Source organism: Ovis aries, chromosome 22 (assembly GCF_016772045.2).
Source record: "Ovis aries strain OAR_USU_Benz2616 breed Rambouillet chromosome 22, ARS-UI_Ramb_v3.0, whole genome shotgun sequence".
Classification (NCBI taxonomy): Eukaryota; Metazoa; Chordata; class Mammalia; order Artiodactyla; family Bovidae; genus Ovis; species Ovis aries.
In genome coordinates, this window is record NC_056075.1 from 15,831,146 (window position 1) to 15,842,161 (window position 11,016).

The window sequence follows — 11,016 nt, forward strand, 5'->3', positions numbered from 1 at the left end:
GTTAAGCAAGGGTAGGTTGAGGTTCAAAATGATTACAGAATGGAGTGTGTGGGTACTTGAAACTACAAGGTGGCAGCTAGCATATGCTATTTTCTTTTTTTAAAAAGGTGACATTTTACCCATTTAAAAGAACACCATTTAGACAGTGTTAGTGTATTCACAACATTGTGCATTATCTAATTCCAAGATATTTTTATCACTCTGGAAAGAAATACTGCCCATTAAGCAGACAGTGCCCATATGTTGTTTTGAAAATGGCTAGTGGTATCATTGAGTTTGATACAGTTCTGAACATTCAGATTCTCAGATATGTGGAAATATGTCTGAAACCATATCCACTATGGCTACCCATTTCCATTCTGGTGGCCAGGACAATAGTTAACTTCACTTTGATTTTTAAATGATCTTAACTATGTCATCATTAGCTGTTTTATGTATAGGCAGCTGTAATGTTAGTATAGTACATTGCCGGGAGCCAGTGTGAGGAACTCCGCCCATGGCAAAGGTCATGAGGAAGGAGGCTTCGGCATATGCAAAGGCGGAATCGAGCCTCAGGAAACCCCCTGTTCCCAAGCATCTACCCCCAAAACCAGAGTCTACCTACTTTACTGTTTCATGCTCTCACCTACACCTCTGACTTTATGGGGTGCTGTTCCCCACTGGTTCTCTCGGAGAAGGAGTAAACTTGCAGCTCCAGTCAATAAAAATTCCTGGGCGTGACAAGAGTGTCTCAGGTCAGACCTCTCTGCTGGCAGACTAGCTTGTGTGACAGGATTATCCACACTCTTGCCACTACATACATGATTGTTTACTACCTCTCAACCATAAACAGCACAGAGAGTTTGGAGTATTTTGAAAATCTTAATTAGCATAGGGCTTTTCTCATTGTTGAGTCAATGATTGCCGCCAGGCCTCCATATCCTTAGGCACCTGGGAATATATTAATGTATTTGGAATATATAAAAGGAAATATAATAGTTTTTGATGTTAGCAATACTAGACTTTTTGAGTTAATGAATTTTCTCCTTTGTTATAGATCAGTGTACTTTGTTATAAATCACTGTGTCCTTGCTGTGTAAAAATGTAACTTTATCACTATCTTAAGACTAAATAGATCTTAAGAGGAACATTGGTGAATGGTTTTCATTTGTTGAGCCAATATTTGCTGCTAAATCTCCGTATTCCCTGCCCTTATAATGAATATAACTAACATACAGGAGAAATAAGTATTAACCTTTAAGATTAATCATGTTAAACCTTAGGCTAAATAAATTCCTTTCTTAGTTGTAACCCACTACACCCTCACCCTATAGGAATGCAACTTTATCTGGTACCTTCAGAGGGTGGTGCCTGGTTTAAGAAAAAACACCCTTGGAAAAAACAAGTTTTCTGGTTAACTGATTGTTATCAGAAAGAAAGGCTCATAAAATGTCAGCAGGCCTCATGGCCAGAAGATGCTGTAAAACCCCTAAGACCTTTTTTTATACATTTATGTAAAGCACCTGATTTTGATAAAGGTCAGGACTGCTGACCCCCGTGTGACTTTAAAATTTCCATTTGTCTCTATGTGTAACAAAAGGTATATAAGCAAACCTAAAAAATAAAGAGATCAGATCAGTTTCTGGAAAGACTGATTCCCCCATGTTGTTTCTTTCTTCCTCCCCATTTTTCTGGCTGAATTCCCATCTGGAGCATGGGTGCTTGCCACGTCTACTTACTTGCCCCTGCTTTTAAATTCCACGCAAGAAGGAGCCCAAGGAGGGGCACCTTCCAATATTCAAGTGGTGCTGGTGGCCCAACGTAGATGGTGCAAATTCCTTGTCTTGGAATTTTATTAGTATCCCACGTAAACCAAGTTATTCAGCCTCTTTTTCTCCACTAATATTTCCTACTACACTATCCATTTCTAATCTCTCTCTACATCTGTAATTAAATAAGTTTTTTCCTAGGATGCCAATTCTGTCTCCGCTTCGAATTACCCTGGATCCACCAGGGCTGGACCCTGGCAGTACATTAAAATATTTTAAAATCTTTCATATTCAAGGACAAATTAGATTTTAGATACATGTGTATATTAGATAGTGTTAGATATAACATTACAAGATACTCTTTTAAAATATAAAAGACATAGAATGCACTAATATTCCTCAAAATCATAAATTCCCAATTGGTCGTTGACTCCAGTCCAGAGTTTTGAGCCTTTTTGGCATCAAACTATTTATGTCAATAATTCTCAATCTGGTTGTGTGTTAGAAGCACATAATTTTTTAATTAGCAATACCTGGACCCCAACCCATACAAATAAACCAGAATCTCTAGAGTCATCATTGGACACAGAGAAAACAAGACTAAAGAACAGTGTTTCTGTTTTTGTCAGAGTGGCAAAGTCCCACAGAAGAGAGTCCAAAGTGGGTTTAATTGATTGATCTCTTTACACCTAAGACAGGTGCAAATTGAATTAGCAGAAACTGTTATAAAAGCTTTAGATTTCAGGCTCACAGTCATTTGAGTGAGAAGAGGAGGCGCCACTGGTTCTGGCTGTGGTCCTGGTGCTCTGTCTCTCCTGCCTGCTTCTCCTCTCACTCTGGAAACAGAGCTCTGGGAAAGAGAAGCTCCTGCCCGGACCTACTCCTCTCCCAATTCTTGGAAATACGCTACAGTTAGATGTTAATGACATCAGCAAATCCTTAAGCAATGTAAGTAGGTTTTATGCTCCTCCAGTGGCTTGCAAACAGTAAGTAAATTAAGCCCAGTTATGACACTAATGGGCTGCCGTGGGGTTTCCCAGGTGGTGCTAGAGGTAAAGAACCTGCCTGTCAATGCAGGAGACTTAAAAGACTCAGGTTTGATCCCTGGGTCGGGAAGATCCCCTGGAGGAAGGCACCACAACCCACTCCAGTGTTCTTTCCTGGAGAATCCCATGGACAGAGGAGCCTGGTAGGCTACAGTCCACAGGGTTATGAAGAGTTGGACACGACTGAAGCAACTTAGCATGCACGCACGGTGGCTCAGAGAGTAAAGAATCTGCTTACAATGTGGGAGACCAGGGTTTGATCCCACCCCTGGGTCAGGAAGATCCCTGAAGAAGGGAATAGCTACCCATTCCCATATTCTTGTCAGGAGAATTCCATGGACCGAGGAGCTTGGCAGGCTATAGTCCATGGGGTCACAAAGAGTTGGTCATGACTGACTAATACACCAGTCAGTCCTAAAGGAAATCAGTCCTGAATACTCACTGGAAGCTGAAACTACAATACTTTGGCCACCTGATGTGAAAACTGACTCATTGGAAAAGACCCTGATGCTGGGAAAGATTGAAGGCAGGAGGAGAAGAGGACAACAGAGGATGAGATGGGTTGGATGGCATCACCAACTTGATGGATATGAGTCTGAGCATATTGGGATTTGCTGATGGACAGGGAAGCCTGGTGTGCTGCAGTCCTTGGGGTCGCAAAGAGTCGGACATGACTGAGAGACTAAACTGAACTGACTAACACACACACATGATACTAATACATATTTCTGGGGCACATTGTCTAAATAGGTCCTTGTGTAGCAAATTAATCCCTGCAAATACTGTTACTTCTCTTGCCTTTTCAGGTATGTCATTGTCATAAGTAGAGGAACAGAGTAGAGTTTTGTGAGTAGAGAAATGTTGAGCTCTTTGTATGATTGAAATAAAAGTGTCAGAAGCTGGGAGTATTGCTTCCCTTCTTTATTTCATAGCCATTTACTATGATTTGGGACAGAAGGTAAATGGTAAGTGAAGTGTTTTGTGATTCAAGAGTTTCTTCCAGAAGTCATATGCTATATAAGCTATATGTTTCCTTCAGATGGCCAGGAAAATAGGACTTTTCTGAAAAAGGGCATTGTGCCTGAGGTTAAGGAATTAGCTTGGAATCAGAACCAGCATGAGTGAATGAAAGGAAAAGTCGTCAGTCAGGGCCCAGTTGGCGGCAAGAGTGATCATTTACATTCTGCAGGAAGCTGCTGTCTGTGCCCTGTGAATTCTGCAGTCTGGAAGGAGTTGCTCTTCCATGAGATGCTGCATGTCCTGGCACTGCTTCTGTGATTGATACTTCTATTGTTTCTGTGTTACTAATACCAGTGGATCTCAAACTGTGCTGGGCATTAGAGTTATCTGCACTTATTTTTAAAATACAGATGTCTAATATTCATCTTTGGGCTACAGAATCAGAATTCTAATGACTGCCCTGTGGTGATTCTGAAGCAGGCAGGTGGCTGTTGGTTTAAAGGTGGGCCTGGAGGCTTCGATACATTGCTCAAGGACCAGAGATTGAGTAAGAAGGGTTTCAAATTTGAATCTTCTATATTTAGCCATGGAATGCTGGGAATGAATTGAAATCCTCAACCTCAGTTTCCTTATTTATACGTTGGGGCGAATAAACCTGCTGAAGGTGCTGATATGTGGATTAATTACAATCTGTGTACCAGTTACTTGAATCCCGTCTATAAAGTGGAAACTGTAACAATTACTATAATACTTATGTATTCAGACATATTTTAGGCTGTTTGTGGAAGAATAGAAATGTAAAAGTGTGATGATAATATATTCTGAGTCAGGTATTATATTTTATCAAGTTGTGACCTATTTTGGTATTACATGCATCTACTTTCCCAGCTCTCAGAAGCCTATGGCCCTGTGTTCACTGTGTATTTTGGCATGAAGCCCACCGTGGTGTTGTATGGATATGAAGCAGTGAAGGAAACTCTGATTTGGGAGAAGAGTTTTCTGGAAGAGGCAGTCTCCCATTGCCTGAAAGAATTAGCAAAGGCCATGGTAGGTGTGCTTGTGTGTGTGTTCAGCATTGGCATTGGGGATGGAGAGAGTAGATTAAAGGAATTTGAAGAACCTGGCAGCAGATGTTGGTCTACCTGAAAGGCTGCCAACTGTCAGCTCACTCCTCCTTGCCTAGGGCCTCCCTCCTAGTTTTTGTTTCTCCTCCTGGCAGGAATCCTCTTCAGCAATGAGAGGAGATGGAAGGAGACTTGGTGCTTCTCCCTCATGACGCTGTGGAATTTCGGGATGGAGAAGAGGAGCATCGAGGACCGCGTTCAAGAGGAAGCGCGCTGCCTGGTGGAGGAGTTGCAAAAACCAACGGTGGGTGATTCTGTGCTCTGTAACTCTGACCTTAACAGACTGCTGTCTTCTCTGTTGATATCCTTGGAAACATTTCAGGAGAGGCCACATCTTTCACATGGGCTGTGGTTGTCAGCCCTTCTATGGAGGCGGGGAGTGTGAAGAGAGATCCAAGGGAGCTTTTGTGTATCTGTGCTTGTCATATGTGTACTCCCACAACTGTGCGTGCAGTGTGGATATTGGTTATTTAATTGTAATTCCGAACTTCTTTTCAAGTCAGAAGTCACAAGGAATGATTTTGAACTACTTCCTGAAAGCATTAGATAACATTGTTTTTCCATAGCATAAATGTGGTTGTCTATTTCAGAGCATTTCCGCAGGGAATATTTGTTAAGTGGACAGGGTTGGAATGACCTCATCATGCCCTTATGTAGCATGAAATGTGTGACTTGTATGTTATGTAACTGAACTTTATTTATATATTAAGCATCACAGACGCATCTGAGGGCCCAGGCCTGTAGTTCTGACCAAGAGTGATACTATCTATGATTTTATTTTCTTAGGCATATCTTAGTACAGTTCTTACCAATTTTGATTTCTCTGTGCAGATAGTACGCATTTAAAATATCAGCTTTCCTTATTTCTTGTTACTTAATACTTAGTGTATTCATTTATATATACAGTTATTTATAAATTTTGAATAAACACTTGCTGCATCATAATTCTGCAAAATACGCAAATACCAAGTTCGAAAATGTTTGGTTTAACTTGACTTTAGGATTATCAGTAACTGCTACCCGGTCTTCTCTGAAAGAAATTTGGCTTTGCTTTCAGTTTGCTAGACATTGCCCCCTCTTTACTGGATTTTGATAACAAATATATGGTAATTATTTACTTCCCACTACTAGCTGTACAATGGTTATTACAAGGACTCTGATTTTCAGCTCACTTCAAATTATTCTGTTTTAAAATTCTTTCTTCTATATTAAATGAAAGACTTGAATCGGATTTACTGTGAATCACATATTGACAAAGAAATTGCCAAGGCTTTCAAAATTGCCCTTTATCTATCTAGCCAAAATAAAAGTTGTTTAAACTTAGATCTCTGTAATTTAAAAGGAACCTGGCATAGAAGCTCCTTAATGAAGCCTGGCATAGTTCCATACCTTAACCATTTGTTCCAACATTTTACAAAAATTTGTAGTAAAAAAACTATATAACATGAGATCTATGATCTTAACAAATTAAGTGTGTATTATAACTATGGATGGACATTATACATGTACATTGTACATGACATTATACTTGTACATTATAACTATTGTATAAGAGACAGTGACCAAAATCATTCCAAAGGAAAAGAAATGCAAGAATGCAAAGTGGTTGTTTGAGGAGGCTTTAAAAATAGCTGAGGAAAGAAAAGAAGCAAAAGGCAAGGGAGAAAGGGAAAGATATACCCAACTAAATGCAGAGTTCCAGAGAATAGCAAGGGGAAATAAAAAGGCCTTTTTGAATGAACAATGCATAGAAAGAGAGGAAAATAATAGAACATCTCCTCAAGAAAATTGGAGATGACAAGGGAACATTTCATGCAAAGATGGGTACAATAAAGGACAGAAACGGTAAGGACCTAACAGAAGCAGAAGAGATTAAGAAGAGGTAGCAAGAATACACAGAAGAACTGTACAAAAAGGTCATAATTACCTGAATAACCACATGTGTGGTTAGAATAGGGAAAAGGTGTGGTCACTCACCTAGAGCCAGACATCCTGGACTGTGAAGTCAAGTGGGCCTTAGGAAGCATTATTACAAAATTAATGGAGGTAATGGAATTCCAGCTAAGCTATTTAAAATTCTAAAAGATGATGCTGTTAAAGTGCTGCACTCAGTATATCAGTAAATTTGGAAATCTCAGCAGTGGCCACAGGATTGGAAAAAGTCAGTTTTCATTCTAATCCTATAGAAAGGCAATGCCAAAGAATGTTCAGACTTCCATACAATTTCACATGCTACCAAGGTGATGCACAAAATCCTTCAAGTTAGGCTTCAGCAGTATGTGAGCTGAGAGCTTCCAGATGTACAAGTTGGGTTTTGAAGAGGCAGAGGAAGGCAATCTGAAACTGATCAGATTGCCAACATTTTTTGGATCATGGAGAAGGAAGGGAGTTCCAGAAAAACATCTGCTTCTTCTTTGTTGACTACACTAAAGCCTTTGACTGTGTGGATCACAACAAACTATGGAAAATTCTTAAAGAAATGGTAATACCAGACCACCTTACTCATCTCCTGAGAGACCTGTATACAGGTCAAGAAGCAATGATTAGAAGTGGACATGGAACACAGACTGTTAAAAATTGGGAAAGGAGTACAACAAAGCTATATCTTGTCACCCTGCTTATTTAACTTCTATGCAGAGGTTGGGATTCCCTGGTGTGAATTGCCAGGCTGGATGAATCACAATCTGGAATCAAGATTGCCAGGAGAAATAACAACAACCTCATATATGCAGATGATACCACACTACTGGCAGAAAGTGAATTTTTGTGTAGCTATTTGAATATTGAAGACGGAAGAAAATGCAACTTTTTTGCCATGTGATGCTTTATTATTTCAAGAAAGGTAAAAACATAACTGAAGCACAAAAAGGATTTGTGTAGTGTTTGGAGAAGGTGCTATAGTGGATTGAACATGTGAAAAGTGGTTTGCAAAGTTTCATGTGGAGATTTATTGCTGGACGATAATTCCTGATCAGGTAGATCGACTGAAGTTGATAGTGATCAATTATTGAGAACAATCCAGGTGGAAGATAGCCAACATACTCAAATTAAGCATACCAAATTAAACATTGAAAATCAGTTGCACCAGCTTGGTTATGTTAATCATGTCACGCGAGTGTATGTTCCTTAGTTTTTGTCTTGTCACAACAAAGATTTGGAGTGACGGACATTAAAGCCCCCATGGCGTGTCACAGCTCTCGGGTTTTGGATAGACTGTGTTATAGCTCCCAGGTCTTGAAAGGACTATGTTATAGCTCTTAGACAAATCAGTGTTACAGCTCAGTGTTACAGCTCTATTTTATTTAGAAGATAGCAGGAAAATCCATCTTAGAGGCATGAGTGCACGTTGATCCAAAGACGCGAAGAGAAGAGTGCCCCAGGACGCAGGAGAGAGAGAGAGAGCTAGCTTTGGCTCCTCTTTTTATACGTTTATCTCTCCCCGGGCCTGTCCTATGTAAATTGGGCCAGCCAGGAGTGTTGTTTGTTTTACCTGAGGTCCTCACTCTGGTCCTCAGACCTTCCTTTGTTCTATTTTCGCAGGCTTTTCCCTTCCTTGTCTTTTAGCCACAGCTATTTTGGACTCCTTTTCCCTATTCTACCTACCTAACAATCACATAGATAATTTTATGGGAAAAAAACCTTGACCGTATTTCCACGTGCAACTCTCTACTTAAACGTAATTAAAACATTCATTTTTAAAACAAATTATGATGAGTGATGAAAAGTGGATGCTAAAAAATAATGTGGAATGGAAGAGATCATGAAGCAAGCAAATGAGTCACCACCAACTACACCAGGCCATGAAGATGCAAAGAAGGTAATGTTATGTTTATGGTGAAACTCTATTATGAGCTCCTTCTGGAAAACCAAACAATTAGTTCCCACAAGTACTGCTTCCAGTTAGCACTTGATGAAAAATGTCTGGAATTAATCAACTGAAAATGCATAAATTTCCATGTGGATAATGCAAAACCACATGTTTCTTTGATGACCAGGCAGAAACTTTACACCTTGGCTGGGAAGTTCTGATTCAGCTGCCATACTCAATGGACATTGCACCTTCGGATATCAATTTACTTTGGTTTTTACAAAATTCTCTTAATGGAAAAATTTTCAGTTCCCCGGAAGACTGTAAAAGACCCTTGGAACATTTCTTTGCTAAAACCAAAAAGGTTTAGGAAGATGGAAATATGAAGTTGCATGAAAAATTGCAGAAGGTAGGGGAACAAATGGTGAATATGTTGTTCAATAAAGTTCTTGGTGAAAATGAAAGATGTCTTTTTTTTTTTTTTTACTTCAACAAAGGAAGTTTTTGGCCAGATGGATACTTCTTGTTTCTGTAAGTTTGACTCATTTAGATATTTCGTATAAGGGGAATCATGAATCTTTTGTTCTACTGTGATTGGCTTTTTTCACTTAGTACAGTTTGCTCAAGGTTCATCTATGTTGTATCATGTGGGAAGATTTGTTTCATTTTTGTGGCTGAATACTATTCCAGTATTTATATTTACATGTTTTTTTAATTCATTAATCATGGGGGAGTATTTAGATTGTTTTACCTCAACTTTTAAGGTTATGGAAGTACAAATATCTCTTTGAAAGTTTGAGTCAGTTCTTCTGAATAGAAACTCAGAAATGGGATTGCTGGGTAATACGGTAATTCTAGTTTTAATTATTTGGGAAACCATCCTACTGTTTTCCACAGGAGCTTCTGGTAGTAGTATTCTACCTCCCCACCCTCACCAACAGTTGTTATTTTCTTCTCCACTCCCTCCCTCTCCTTCCTTCTATTCCTTCATCCTTCTTTTTTTTGGATAGTGCCTATTCTAACAGATAGAATAGGTGATATCTCTTGCTTCTGATTTGCATTTTCTAATTTGGAGTATATACAAATCTTGACAATTTTCCCACTATTTTGTAAGCAAGTGTCTGATTTGATCCTTGATGGCTGAGGCATCCATTTCAAAGGGGCATCCAAAGCTGACTGTCTCAGATAAACAGCCACAGGATTAGATGAAGAGCTGGTTGCCTCCCCCAACTGAGTCTCCTTTGTTTTAGAGATCTTGCTTGATTTCAGTAACTGACTTTTTGAGCTACGTTTTTTCCTTTTCTCTTCCTGTGCTTTAAATTCCCGCTCATATATATTAAGTTCACCAATAAAGAGTATTGAATCACATTTTCAGTTGTACACCTTAAACTAATATATTGTAACTGAGCTATACTTCAGATTAAAAAAAGTGAGCCCTTCATTGGACATATGATTAACTTGATTTAAATGATGGGGAAAAATGAGAATTTATTAAAACTGTGAAATGAAATATTTCCTGCCATATTGGAGGGCAAGAAATATCACAGACTTCAGCGATTTGGGGCCTCCAAATGTGAGGGCTCTCAAAAGGGACCACAATGCCTGTGATCCAACAGATGCCCCCCCCCCCCCCCCCCCCACGGTGATTGCTGAAGAGCTGGGGGTGTGGTGGGGGAGGGGTGGATGCAGGAAGCAGCTGTTTGCTGCATCTGCCACCCCTGACTGTAAACCAGGAATTAAGGATGTAAACAATCAAGAAACAGGATTTGGCTCTGATAGCTAAAGGTGCATATGAAAGGAACGAATTCAATGAGCCCAGAGGCTTGAACCTTATGAACCACAACTCTCTCATGTTAGCTTCACCTCTTCTGATCCTACATGTGATTCTTTCAGCTGATCATTAAGCAAAAAATATTTTGAGGTCCCTAATTATTCTCCTTTGTATATCAGTGCTTAATTTCCTACAGGCTTTCCAGACAGGTGATATTCAGCACTCATAACTTTAGTTATGTCACGCGAATGTATGTTCCTTGATTCTTTGTCTCGTCACAACAAAGATTTGGAGTGACGGACATTAAAGCCCCCTCGGCGAGTCACAGCTCTCAGGTCTTGGACAGACCGTGTTATAGCTCTTAGACAAATCAGTGTTACAGCTCAGTGTTACAGCTCTATTTTATTTAGAAGATAGCAGGAAAATCCATCTTTGAGGCCTGAGAGCACATCGATCTAAAGACACGAGGAGAAGAGCGCCCCAGCACGCGGGAGAGAGAGAGCTAGCTTTGGCTCTTCTATTTATATGTTTATGTCTCCCTGGGCCTGTCCTATGTAAA

At 39.8% G+C, this 11,016-nt stretch overlaps 1 pseudogene; it reads left to right on the top strand.

Moving 5' to 3' along the window:
- Window positions 1-39: 39 nt before the first annotated feature.
- On the top strand, window positions 40-5,710 carry LOC101106479 (cytochrome P450 2C9-like; annotated as a pseudogene).
- The last annotated feature ends 5,306 nt before the right edge of the window (window positions 5,711-11,016 follow it).